Here is a 14,698-nt window from a genome sequence, read left to right as displayed (position 1 = left end):
TTATAATTGTGTGATCATTTGTTTACCTGATTAATTCATATTGGTCACCTCATTTAATTACCAATATCCTAAGAGAAGTGTCCAGAACCATTTTGGTCATACCTGATGTCTAACTTACAATTGTATGCTATATGTTTGCTGATTAAATGAAGGAATCCAGGACCTTTTAGGATTTCACCTTAAGTATATTTAGAATGAAATCTCTTCCTTACCTATACCAAAGCATTGTATAATTTTAGATACCATATATGGAATTAGTGTTACATTTGCCAAGATATATTAAGTAGCAAAAATAAAACAGAACAATCAAACTGAGATGGAATATAAATATGCAAGGAGAAAGATAGGAAACCCTATATATGATTTTAATATGCAAAACTATGAAACTTTACATTCTTTCAAAAGAAACTTAGGGGAGGGGGTGGGGGAAGGGGGGAGAAATGACCCAAACATTGTATGCACATATGAATAAAATAAAAATAAAAATTTTTAAATAAATAAATAAAAAGAACTTGGTACAATGGCTTTATACAGGAAAACCTGAGTTTGATCATCAGAAGTAATAATCAAGGAATATTATAGACAATATGGAAAATAAAGTCCTAAACTTTATAAGTGATAACACCTGAGAAGTTTTACATTTTTTTCAAAATAGAGTGAATTACTCCTCTTTTATTCCCTTACTTGCTGATTGCCTGGGCCTCAGGAATACTCTTCCATATTGTGTAGCTGTTTCAAGATAAATAAAGCACACATAGGACTGGTTAAGGAAGTTTCCTGAAAGTGTTTAGGCAACAGCCTTAATAATGGGCTTGTTCCTGGCCAATTGTTTATCTTTAGTAACTCTAAGGGCATAGTCTGGCCTGGCTGGAGCCAAAGGTTATATTTTACCATTTGTCAAAGAGACATCTCTTGACCCCAATTGGCATTTAACCTTTTGGCTTACTAAACATTCCCTACAAAGTCCAGACCGGAATTCATTGTGAATTGCAAACTGAGGATTCTCTGGCTAATGGTCTATAAAGGAAGTAGATAAGCTTTAGGCCTAGTTTTTGTTGTTGGTTTTAATTTGAGCACTGTCTCATACCTTATTGCTCTGCAAAAAAATTCATGAGGAATAATATAAGCACATTTGTAGATTTTATCTATGAGTACTTGTGGACAAGAACTGATAATGAGCTAACCTAAAAGGCCACACAATAAAACCTTCATCTGATGACTAACATGGTTGAAAGACAAAGCATAGAAATGGTGTTTTAGGCATCAGAGAGAAATTTTTAGTAGGGTACCACAAGGATGGACCATATTTCTTTTTAAAGTGTAATTTAATTTTTTGACATCATTCATATACAAGCTTGAAGTATTTTCACCTGTTACAGAAATTAGAAACATGATATTTTATGACTGTGATTCTTAAAACATCATAATATTTGTGTGTGTATGTATATGTCTGAGAGCAAGAGAAAGAGAAAGAGAGAGAGAGAGAGAGATGAGATGAGCCTGTTTAAAATGATTGGTCTTTCCCCAAACCTCCGAAAATCATGTATCACTTACTCACTAAAATTTGCATATAGTTTCAAAGGATCATTTGAAGTACATTCAGGGAAAAAATAGAAAATAAACAAGCTACAGAGAAAATATTTTTCAAAGGACATCATCTTTGGTCAATGTCCCAAATTTTCTTAAAATCAGTTGTGCAGTATTAATTCTATTAAGTGACTGTTAATCATATACACCTAGAAAAAAGCCCAGTTCAATAGTTAGCAGTTACATATCATTACCAAAATATTGACAATCTCTGTCCTGGTTGATAAATAGTTGCTACTTTGAGCTCTTCTGAATCCCCAGCTGAAAACCTGCCTCACTTTCCAGAATACCTAAGACCTTGCCACAATTCAGGCCAGCAACTAGGAAACTGAAGCCTGACTGATAGAGTAGGAGCCTGCAGGATTCAGGGCCCACACAAAGATCAGCACTAATTCTGATGGTTCAGTGCTCATGCCTTACTTAGGTGTTACTAATATACTTCAAATAAAACCCCTAATTTACCCATTTAATTTTTCCTGAGAGTAATGATACAACTGGAAGGAGAGAAAAAAAACTGGGGACTTTCTTTTGTCTGTTAAAATTGGGGGTACAATGAAGTAGTTGACTTTGCCCTATATTTTTAAAGATAAGAACCTGAAAAGATTACTCATGGATTAATTTCCAGTGATAACAGAAGAAACGAGAGGGGAATGGAGTTTTGGCGATTGAAGATACTGGGATTACTTTTCCTGGTGGAAAGAACTGGTGTGCCAAAAAGAGATAATAGACTGATGGAGGAAAAAGTCATGTTAGTGCTGGAGTGTGTCTCTGAAATCCTGACTCTCTAGCTATTGTTTTTAGATATGTCTCCACATATCCTTACAACTAATTTAATTAATAATCTGTGACCATTATTGTCATTATTTAAATTGCTTAAACTACTTTGAGTTTTTTTTTCTGTCACGTGCAGGCAAAACACTTCTGATTAATTTGAAGGGTCAGGCTAGATGCCATGTATAATGTTCAAAAGGGTTGGGGAGCCTACAAATAATGTAATTATTAATGACTAAGATATAAAATTCTAAATAGAGGGATAGATTATCAATATTAATCAAATAGACTTTGAGAAATCTGTGATCATTTTTAAAAGCACATACTCTAATAATGTGCTGATTGCTTTTTAATTGTTTTGTGATAACAAGATATGAGCAGCACCAATAGGTTGGTGGCTCAGTGAAAATATTTAGGAGTTTAGAAATGCCACACTTCTATTCTGATAGCTAAAGAAAAAAATGTTAATTCAATCTAGATAAATGTCAACTAGAATAAATACTTACTTTTGGCAATTTATGGTAACAAAGTCTTAAATATTCTAGGTGAAACAGCAGAAGATGCTGAGGAAGAACTTTGAAAATACTTTTTTCAATAAGATAGAACATGCAGGAGCTTTATTTCTGAAAGGATATTTACACTTTCTGACATCAAAATCAAATAGCAAATTATTGCTTTTACTGATTTGTTATTCAATATACAAGAATTGTTAGAAATAAGACAACTGTTTGGTATGATAGCTCTTTAACCTGTGACCTTTTTTTGCACTTAAGAATCTGTATCCTAGTCTTTCTAATAACTAAAAGATGTCATAAGTACTTTTTATGAACCAGTGCATAATTATTCCCAGTCGGTAAAGTTACGAAGTTTCATAGCACTTACTACAAGTGTTAGCCATAAATGGAATGTTCCATACCAATAGAAAACTGATCACAATGCTCTGAAGATTGTAAGGTACTGGAAGGGCACAGGGTTATGAAGTAAATGATTTGCAATGATTGCATCCGCTGCTGGAATGCAGACACATGCTGGCCAACTCAGGGGAAGCTAGAGTGTTGTAAGAACAAAGCCAGGAACTACACAAAAAACTGATTTAAACCACCCCAGAAGAAACAAGATAGAGAGCAACTTGCTCTTTATAATAGTGAACGTCCTTTAACTTTACTCCAATGAGGGCCAAAAATTAATCACCAAATCTGTATCACCCACAGCTGGAACTAGGGCCAGACTTATTCATATGAACAAGGTTGTCAGCCAAATTACAGTGACCTAGAGAATGATTCATGAGCCTGGGTCTTTCTTAACTCTGGGAGTATTTTAAATAACTAAATCTATATGAGGAACTTTACTGGATGGTGTTCAGTTGAGCCTAAACACAATTTACCACAAAAGACTACCTGCCATATTTAAGCACAGCTTTCGGATGGATTCCAGATTTACCACACTGAAACTTTCAGTCAAATCTAAGGCCAACAGATTACAAGTGGTTAAATATCTGATGGATTGAATATGTGTGGGAGAAGATATAGAGGATAAGTATATAAGTCACATAAAGCAGAGAGTTGGAAATCCCCAATGCACAGGAGACAAAAGCCAAAATAGATAAGTAGGATTTCATCAGCTAAAAAGCTTCTGCACAGCAAAGGAAACAATCAATGGTGTCAAGATACAACCTATGGAATGGGAGACAGTATTTGCAAACTATATATCTGAGAAGTTAAAAAATTGCAATATATATAAAAAGAACTCAATTTGCTAGCAACCTCCCAAAAACAATCTGAAAATAGACAATAGACTTAGACATTTTCAAAAGAAGACATGCAAATAGCCAAGAGGTTTATGGAAAAATGTTCAGTAGCAGTAATCAGAGAAATATAAATATGAAAAAATGTTCAGTAGCATTAATCATCAGAGGAATACAAATCAGACCCCAATGAGATATCATATCTCTTTAGTTAGCATGGGTATTATCAAAAAGCAAAAGATAGTAAGTACTGATGTGGAGAAAAGGGAACCCTCCTACTGTTGGCGAGACTATAATCAGTACAACCATTATGAACAAGAGTATGGCACTTCCTGAAAAAAACTGAAAATAGGACTATCATGTAATTTAGTAACCCTACCACTGATTATATGTTCAAAGGAAATTAAATCATTATGTTGAAGAAACATCTGTATATCCACATTTATTGCAGCATGATTCATAACAGCCCAAAAGGAAAAAAAAAAACCTAAGTGTCTACCAACTGGTGAATGGCTAAAGAAAATGTAGCACATGTTTACCTTAAAAAGGATAAAATTATGTCATGTGAAACAGCATAGGTGGAACTGGAAAACATTGGGTTAAGTGACACAAGTGAGGCACAGAAAGACAAAAATCCATATGAACTAATAAAAGTTGGAATCTAAAAAAGTTTATCTCACAGAAATTGAGAGGGAAATAACCATTACCAGAGGTGGAGGGTGAGGGGGGGGAGCAGTGGAGAGGGAGTAGGAGTTAACGTTGATTAACAGGTAATAAGTTATAGTTAGATTGGAGTAACAGATTCTGGTAGCCTAGTCTATTTTACAGAGGCACCACTATAGATGATAATAATGTACTGAATGATTTTTAAAAGACTAGAAACAAGGATTTGCAATATTTTTATCATAAAGTGATAATTATTTGAGGAGATAGATATAATTACCCTGATTTGAAAATTATGTAAAGTATGTATATATCAAAATATTACATGGTGCCACATAAATAATTGTAATTTTTTAGATGTGGGTCTCACTATGTAATCCAGGCTGGTCTTGAACTCGCAAACTCAAGTGATCCTCCCATCTCAGCCTCCCAAGTACCTGGGACTACAGGTATGCACTACTGCACCTAACTAGTTCAGTTTTTATGTATCTCTGAAAATTTTCAAAATAAAAAGAGGTTTAAAAAAGAGAAGTGAGATGAGGAGGCAAGTAAGGAATCTCTCTGCAGATGCTCTGAAAGAATATTGCCATCCAACAATAAAGAATGTGTTAAACATAGATTCTGTCCTCCAGTCTGAGCTGGATGTGTGTGTCTGACATGAGTTAGGTCCTCCGGCCATCCTCTGAATGATTCAGTGAGTTGTGTTAATTCTGTCACACCTAGATATGGTTGCCATGGATAACGTGCTCTTGTGAGCTCTTCTCTTTATATTCAGAAGAGTGACCAAGAAAAAGAGGCTATCTCTGTCTTCCCCTTATTCCTGCCTCAGATTTCATTAAGGCTCTTATCATATACATACACATATATATATGTTATGTCCGTATATCCATATAATGTACTTTGATCATATTCAACCCCTCTACTACTCTTGTGTCCTCCTTTCCCTTGTCTTAAGAAATATTCCAGCTTTTATATCAGTGTGAGAGGATGGAAAGGGCTATTAATCATGCCTAGGTGATAGCCCCAGCTTTAGAACTGAGAGAATGGAGCAAAAGGAAAGTGGTGCCTGTTCCTGTCTTCCATTCTGTCCTGGGCCACTTATCCCTGAGGACTCTAGGGAAGGCAGTAAGAAAACCAAATTCCAGCTGTGACTTCATCAGGTTGTGCCATATTCTCTCAAGAAAAATGTAAAAATGAAAATAATTCTTATTTTAAATAATTAAACAATTTTTCAGCAAAAATGTGAGCACGTGTGAGTCTCTGAGTTCAAACTCCAGTACTGCAAAAATAAAACAAATTTTTAGTGATACATGAAATTATGTATGCAGTTGTAGAAATATATGTATATATATATATGTATATACTGAACTGTCGAAATATTTACATATACCTCTGTAAGGTAATTATTATCTCTAAAAGGTGAAATTATAAGTAATTTTAATATTTGGCCCCATTTTTTAAAGTTTTTTCCTAAAGTTAATTCAATGAGCATCTGCTACATTTATAATAAGAAAAATTAGTATTTCTATTGAACATATAAGTAGTAATTGAGCATTTTTAAATAAATGTGTGTAGCAGTGATCTTACAGCAGATGAGATATAGATTTGAATCTTAATGGAAAAATGGGACCTGTTGACACTATTCCAGGAATGGGGGTATGGAGTAAAGGAGAATGATGGAGGAGGTGAATTCATTATGATATATTATAAGAACTTTGGTAAATGTCACAAATGTGCCCCCAGTACAACAACAATGTGATTATAAAAAAGGAATTGAGTCTATTCTGCTACATACTAACTGCATGACTTTAAAGTTGGGTCAGTTTTCATCTTTCATGATTCTCAAAGTGTACATCACTAGATCCATGAAAAATGATCTGTAAGTGGTAAACAGTGAGTGATTAAAGGCAGTAATTTATGGAGCAGTTTATAAAACATCAAACACAAAGGTGAAGGTAAAGTGAAAGATAATAAAAATATAGAAGCCTTTTTAAGATTATTCTAAATTGCATACATTATAATAGAATTGTTTAGCACTGTACAGGTTAGAAAATAAAGAGTATTTATATTTAAACAATTACTGCTGAATTGTGTCTTCCCAACATTCATGTTGGAGTCTTAACTTCTAATATGTTAGAATGGGACCTTATTTGGAGATACGGTCTTTACAGAAATGATCAATTTAAAGTGAAGTTTTAAGTGAAGGGGTTAATCCAGTATAGATAATATTGTTATTTTAAAAAGAGTGGGCAGATAGGACTCACACACAAACACACAGGTAAATAGACGGAAGATGATATGAAGAGGTATAGAGAGAAGGCATTGTCTACAAGCCAAGCAGAGAGCTTGGAACAGATCTTTCCATCACAGTTCTCAGGAAGAACCAACCCTGCTGATACCTTAGCTTCAGACTTCCAGCCTCTACAGCTGTGAGACAACAAATTTCTGTTGTTTAATATGTTTGTCACGCTTCCTATGGCAGCACTAGCAAACTCATATTTACTTTATTTTGCTATATATTTGAATTTATGAGCACTTCTCATTTGTGTTCACCTTCATGAAAGGCAACATTTAGCAAAGGAAATGTAGCATTTATGAAAACACTTAGCATGAAGCAAGTAAATAAAAAATTACATAATAGAATTTTTAAAAAATATTGTTTAATCTAGGTGTTCACAGATGGAATCTCTGAATAGGCCATCAGCTTTCTTTATAAAAGAGAAAAGAAAACTCTAAATGTTATAAGGACCAGTTTTTGCTCTATGACAGTTCTGCTATGCATTAAGAATAAATAAGAATTCATAGAAAGATAGCAATTTTAAATTGTGTTCCTTCTCATGCTGTATATCCATTTGGGTATAATTTATAATGCAGGCATACAAAACTATCAGAAGGATGTTTGCTTTTACAAGTTACTGAATGCTAATGGATGGTTTTAATGAGACCAGAAACATGCTGGTCAAGGCTGAACCTCTGAGAGCTAATGACTAAGGCAATTGTGATGTTTCCTGGAGGAATAATGGAATTCTGGGCATTTATAGTATTTAATTACATGGCTTCCAGGCCATTAGTTTATAAGGAAATACCTAGTTCTTTTACCTCATACCCAAGTCTCCTTGCCAACTCCCTTCTATCTTTACAGAGTAATGGCTAATGCCAGAGAAAATGCCATTAAAGTGGGTGTTCCTTCATTCAGCAAGGCTCTTACTATTCCAGTCAGCTGGGTATTGGTCTGACAATGTATCTTCAGGGCTTTAAGTGTGAATTCTTATTGATAGTGCATTTAACTAAAATGGAAGTGATATATTTAGTTTAAAAATGAATAGGATTCAATAAAACTCTTATTCTGAGAGCCATAGCCAGAGATTGCAGTTCTGAGCATAGCAGAGAGTGAAAATAAGAATGGGAGACATATTCCTTAAATTTGTTGCACATTCATATTGTCTGTGCATACCTTTTCTTTGTTAAGACAGGATTCCACTATGTAGCCAAGGCTGGCTTGTAACTGTAAATCCTCCTGTCTCAGAATCCAGAAGGCTGGTATTCCAGGCATGTGTCACCAGCGCAGCTTGTCCATAACTTGTATACTTGAAGAATAGCTTGGCACATAATTTTGTTCCTTACAGACCTCTTGAGTGTTGCTCAAATGTTTTCTGGTGTTGAAATTCTCTACTACAAAGGCTGGTTGGAAGCTTAGTATTGACAGGTAGTTTTGCTTGTAGACCCAAAGAATCCTCTTTATTTATATTTAATAGTTTTAGCAGGATATCTTAGTATTGACTACTGTAGATAAATTTTCCAAGATATATAATATGCCTTTTCAATTCTTGGGGTTTTTTTCTCTCACTTATTGTTAACAATTTTAAGAATAATTATTGTTTCCTTTTTCTGTGATTATGTAGATCCTTTGTCTGTTTTCTGTATCTGTCATTTTCCTTCTAATATTTTAAAATTATTTCTTTAGTCTGATATGATTTAAAGCCTAAAGAATAAAGACATTATTGATGATATTCAGTATGAAAATATCAACTAACATTGATTTGTAGAAGAGAAGAACAAAGTGAAGGTTGGAAACTAATTTATCAGTGCTCATTTTCACAGAAGAAATTCTATCTAAATATAGACATAAGACACAAAATATAAAAGAATCACTAGGGGGAAAATCATTGTATACACTAGAACAACATGCCAAAGAAAGACCACAAAGTGGAAAAACCATTTGAATCTGTAAATATGTGAAATATAAAGTGAATTAACTGAGATCAAAGAGATATGTCACATCAATAAAACAAAAATGGATTAAATCGCCCATTACAATAAAAAGATCTTAGATTGGGCCACAAATATTTACAAATTTCACTCACTATGCTACATAAAGCTACATGTAGCATGTATCTTTATAGAAGCAGGCAGCAGAATGGTGGTTACCAAGGACTGGGAGTGGGAAAGGATTGAGGAGGTGTTGGTCAAAGGATAGAAAATTTCAGTTTGACCAAGAGAATAAGTGGAAGAGATCTCCTGCATGAGGTCATGACTGAAGTTAATAATTTATTCTATACTTGAAAATGGCATCAGAGAGCATTTTTAAGTGTGCTCACTACATAAATGTTATGTTAGGTATGCATATTTTAATTAGTTCAATGTAGACATTCCACAATGTATACATATTTTGTCAATTTAATTAAAAAATTTTATAATGTATTACCTATGTGTAAATTTACATATCTGTGTATACCTAAATGCATGCATTTAGGTATATTTATATCCTTTGCAATAGATTGTCACATAAGCAAAAAACACAAAGAATAAAATCAGAATTTTGGATTTTTAAATACAAAAAAATAATATTATACCCATTTTAATAAACATTTCTCTTTGTCAATAAAATATTATGTTAGCTTTGCAGACAAAAGAGACTCAAGGCCTTCAGAGAAATCAAAAATAAAAGAATGCCATGCAAATATAAAAAGAAACCAGGGATTTAATCTTTGTACCAGGCAATGTAGAATACAGAAGAAAAAATTAAATGGAATTATAAAAAGGTCAGGTTATAATACAAAAGTCTACACTTCACAGTGAAGAGCTAAGACTTCGAAGTATCTCCATGCTAAAGAACCCAGGAGCAATTCTCTTAATGTATAAATGACAGAGGATTAAAGAAATAACAATCAAATATACACTAATCGATTCATGCTTCTCATACAGCAAAAAATAATGTTAAATGAGACCAAAATAGACAATAGAATACATATACCCATGTTATATTATGTACACAGTACAGAATAAACCTTCTTTTCTTTTTTTTTTCTTTTATTATTCATATGTGCATACAAGGCTTGGGTCATTTCTCCCCCCTGCCCCCACCCCTTCCCTTACCACCCACTCCGCCCCCTCCCTCTCCCCCCACCCCTTCAATACCCAGCAGAAACTATTTTGCCCTATTTATAATTTTGTTGTAGAGAGAGTATAAGCAATAATAGGAAGGAACAAGGGTTTTTGCTGGTTGAGATAAGGATAGCTATACAGGGAGTTGACTCACATTGATTTCCTGTGCGTGTGTGTTACCTTCTAGGTAAATTCTTTTTGATCTAACCTTTTCTCCAGTTCCTGGTCCCCTTTTCCTATTGGCCTCAGTTGCTTTTAAGGTATCTGCTTTAGTTTCTCTGCATTAAGGGCAACAAATGCTACCTAGTTTTTTAGGTGTCTTGCCTATCCTCACCCCTCCCTTGTGTGCTCTTACTTTTATCATGTGCTCATAGTCCAATCCCCTTGTTGTGTTTGCCGTTGATCTAATGTCCACATATGATGGAGAACATATGATTTTTGGTCTTTTGGGCCAGGCTAACCTCACTCAGAATGATGTTCTCCAATTCCATCCATTTACCAGCAAATGATAACATTTCGTTCTTCTTCATGGCTGCGTAAAATTCCATTGTGTATAGATACCACATTTTCTTAATCCACTCGTCAGTAGTGGGGCATCTTGGCTGTTTCCATAACTTGGCTATTGTGAATAGTGCTGCAATAAACATGGGTGTGCAGGTGCCTCTGGAGTAACCTGTGTCACAGTCTTTTGGGTATATCTCCAAGAGTTAAACCTTCTTTTCAAAGTGCTTTATATTTCCTTGAAAATTGACCACATTTTAGGCCCCATGGAAACTTCACAAATTCCTGTTACATAGATGTAACAGAATCATTTCTGTTCACAATCCAAAACCCAGAAACAAAATAAAATTGATAACAAATCCCTTACACCTGGTAATTCTTTAAAAATCTGTTAAGTAAATTTTAGATATGGCAGGAAAACCCCCTGAAATTGCAGACTTCCAGAAAATAACAAATAAAAATAGTACATATTAAACTATGAAATACAGCTATGCAGAATTCAGGAGGATATGCATAACTTCAGTACTTACACTAATAAAGAGAACAGAATAAAAACAAAGCAATTAAACATTTTTACTAAGAAGTAAGAAAGAGAACAATAAATAAATAGAAGTGAATGAAATAATAAATTAACAGGCCTCTTTATTAAGGAAAAGTTAATATGAGAAAAATGATACAATAAACATTTTAACAGATCCATAAAATGAGCAAACTTTGAATTAAAAAAGTACTCAAATTCCGAGACAAAGACTAGAGTGTGAAGCTACTGCCTAATGTATACAGAGTTTCAGTTTGAAAAGATGAAAAATCTTCTGCAGATGAGTGGTGGTGATGGTTGCACAATAATGAGTGTACCCAATACTACAGAGCTCTACACCTTGAGATTGTTTATTGGAAATTTAGTAATTTGGTGGTGGCATGTTTGGCTGAATCTGCACGATTTTTAAAGTTTTATTTTAGTGTCTGTGTATTTGAACAAAGAAATCCTTCTTCCAGTCTTTATAGATTGGTTTAATAGGAAAAGACTCTCCTACTGAGCTGAAGGGACTGTATCCAGTGTCACCCTCAAGTTAGGATGGAGCTGAGTCATATGGTTACTGTTGGTTCTGTAGTTAGCAGGCTTAGAGCCAGTGGCTCAGACAAGTACAGATCCTACCAAGTCCCCGGGCAGAATGGACTATCTCTAAGAGTTTGGTCAGTAAGGCTAGAACTATATAAAAAAAAGTGTGTTTCAAAGGTCCACAATTGAGTCTCCAGATGGTAGGAGACTCAATGTGTAGATGAGTTTTGTTTCCAATGCACCCCAGGGTGAGCTCCCATTTGATCATGGGGCAGATTTCTGAGAAGGAAATACTGGCCCTGGACTAAGTCTTAAGAGGGGCAGGACCCAAGTCACAGGCCTTTCAAGGTCCACAGAGGTAGAAAGTATACAAGTTTAAAATACAGCAGCTACTTGGGGATACAGTTGAGTGTGCCTCCCATTGGATTCTTGGACAAGCTGGACAGCCTAGAGGCTGTCTGTGGCTGCAAGGGGTTGGAGCCAGGTCATAAGCTGCCCATAGGATTTACAACCAAGATCAGTGGGCCCATTTCCCGAGGCATAGGCAAGCATGGCTCCTCCCAGAACCTTTCACAGACGTTTCTCATAAAAAGATCATGGGCAAACAGCCTTTCTCCTTCACAACCTCCTAACTTGGTCTTCCTACAAACGCACTTTTATCCATGAATGACTGCCAAATTACTGTTGCCATGGGGGAATATGAGTGGAGTAATCTATTCTGCCATTCTGTTAATGTCATTCCTGGAAAACATATTAAGAAGGCCTTCAGAAGAAAAACAGGCCAACTTTCTCAGCTTCTTATTGAATAGATGTAGTAGAACTGGGTAGACTTAGAAAATTACAAACTTGTAAATATACTTTCTGCCATACACCAGGATCAGGGTATTAACAATGCAAACATTTTTAAAAAGTAAAAGAAAAACAGACTAGCAGTGGTTTAAGTGGTAGAGCACCTGGCCAGCAAGCATGAGGTCCTGAATACACACCCTAGTACCACCAAAAAGAAAAAGAAAATCATTTACATATTAAAAGAAAGCAATCTTGGGGAAGAGAAGGCTTTGATAATTACATATTCATGTATTTATGGCATACTTATGACAAAAGCATAAAACAATGTATTGATATAAAGAACCTCAGAAGGTCAAAAATTTTGCATAGCAAAGTTTATAATAAGATAAGGCAAAATATAAATACCAAGAAAGGGATAAAAATATTTACAACTTTAATTATACACAAAGGACAAATCTCCTTACTGTAAAGATTTGATAAAGATCAACTAAACCAAATGCCTATTAAAAATTGAGCAAAGGAAAGAGAACTAACTGAGCAAAGAAAAACAAATGGTCATTAAACCAATGAGAAGGTGCTCAGAATCTTATATAAGAAATTGAAAATGTAAACCAGTATATAGTTTCTCACCAATTGGATGACAGTGGACAATTTTTGAAAGGATATGAAGAAGCATGGACTTTCAAGCTTTGCAATAAAATTATAAAATGGCATAACCACTATGTATGGAAACCTGGAAATATCTACAAATCAATAGAAACAATTACCCTTTCAAACAGAGATCTCAGTTCTGGACTCTATAGAGTGTCTGTAGGCAGACACTCTGTGCACATATGAAATGACACTAGTTATTCATTGCAACACTGTCTATCACAGGAAGTGATCTGAATATCCCTAATAAGGAATTCTTTTTTATTATTATTTTGTGGGGAGGGGCCTGGGTTTGAACTCAGGGCTTCATGCTTGCAAAGTAGGTACTCTATCACTTGAGCCATACATCCAATGCATTTTTTTCTGGCTATTTTGGAGATGAGTTCTCAAGAACTTTTGCCCAGGCTGGTCTTGAACCTCAATTCTGATCTCAGCCTCCCAAGTAGTCAGGATTACAGGTGTGAGCCACCAGTGCCAGGCTAAGAAATTCTTTAAATAAATCACAGTAAATATTTAGCAGAATACTATGCAGCTATAAGAAAAAAAGGTAAGCTTCATGAACTAATATGAAAAAATTTCTAGTGTATATCATTAACTAGAAGGAAAGAGAGTTGAGAACAAGATAGTGGATAAAGGAAGGGAACTTGGTAAAAATAGAAGGAAAACAAGTGTGTCCATCTGTGTGTATATAATGCATTCATGAGGGATTCATTTTTATTTCATGTAGAAACTCTAAAGAGATAAACATGGCACTAATAATTCCTTATTGGTGGGGAACAGGGTGGAGAAGGAAGGAATAAGAGAAACAGAGGTCTCTCTTTCCTTTTTATGTATATTGACTTTTAGATCATACAACTATTGCACCTACTTCAAAAAATAATAATTTAGAAAGGACATTAGGATGGAAGGAAGGAAAGACAGGAAGAGAGGGTAGAGAGAGAGAGACAGAAAATGAGAAAAAGTACTGCTGCTTTTAGTCTGAAACTACTTTGGTTACATTATTTATCTTTATTAATCATTTATGAAGATTTTGGCACAAATTCTTAAATGGTTCTAGAATATTTGCACTGGATTTTGCTCTTCTCATTCATACTCCATTGATGAAATAGCATCAATGAGTAAGACACGTGTTTGTTACCCTTTGATAAAAACAGCTGGAAATACTACTGAAGGCAGATTCTTTTTTTCTGCCTTCAACAACCATTACTCTTCTCAAGCTTCTTCAACCTTGCATTCTTCCATACAAGAGAAGACCTTAAATTGCAACTAAATCAAAGTAGGTATATGTAGTAAATGACCTTGTCGTTTATCTCTAGCTCTTCAGTGGGACATTATGAGCTTACATTAGCTCCTAGGAAACATGTTCATTTATGCACACCCTGGCACAAGCTTCTTCTAAGATGAAACACCAGGCAAGTTGACTTCCTAAGTGTCTAAAATACACCAATCTGCAAGAGAACTTCAAATTTTATTTTGCAAAAAGCAATTTGGAATGAACAGCTTTCTGTGATTTGATGATTGGCACAAATTTCCGAAGTGCTGGTGTT

General features: G+C 34.8%; 1 protein-coding gene across 6 annotated transcripts in view; it reads right to left on the bottom strand.

Annotated features, from left to right (window-relative positions):
- Positions 1 to 14,698, bottom strand: part of Pde4d (phosphodiesterase 4D) — a 1,369,518-nt gene that overhangs the window by 938,327 nt on the left and 416,493 nt on the right. The gene's annotated exons all lie outside the window — the stretch shown is intronic.

Source organism: Castor canadensis, chromosome 6 (assembly GCF_047511655.1).
Source record: "Castor canadensis chromosome 6, mCasCan1.hap1v2, whole genome shotgun sequence".
In the NCBI taxonomy this organism is placed as follows: Eukaryota; Metazoa; Chordata; class Mammalia; order Rodentia; family Castoridae; genus Castor; species Castor canadensis.
The sequence above is the reverse complement of the archived record's forward strand: the minus strand, read 5'-3'. Positions and strand labels throughout refer to the sequence as shown.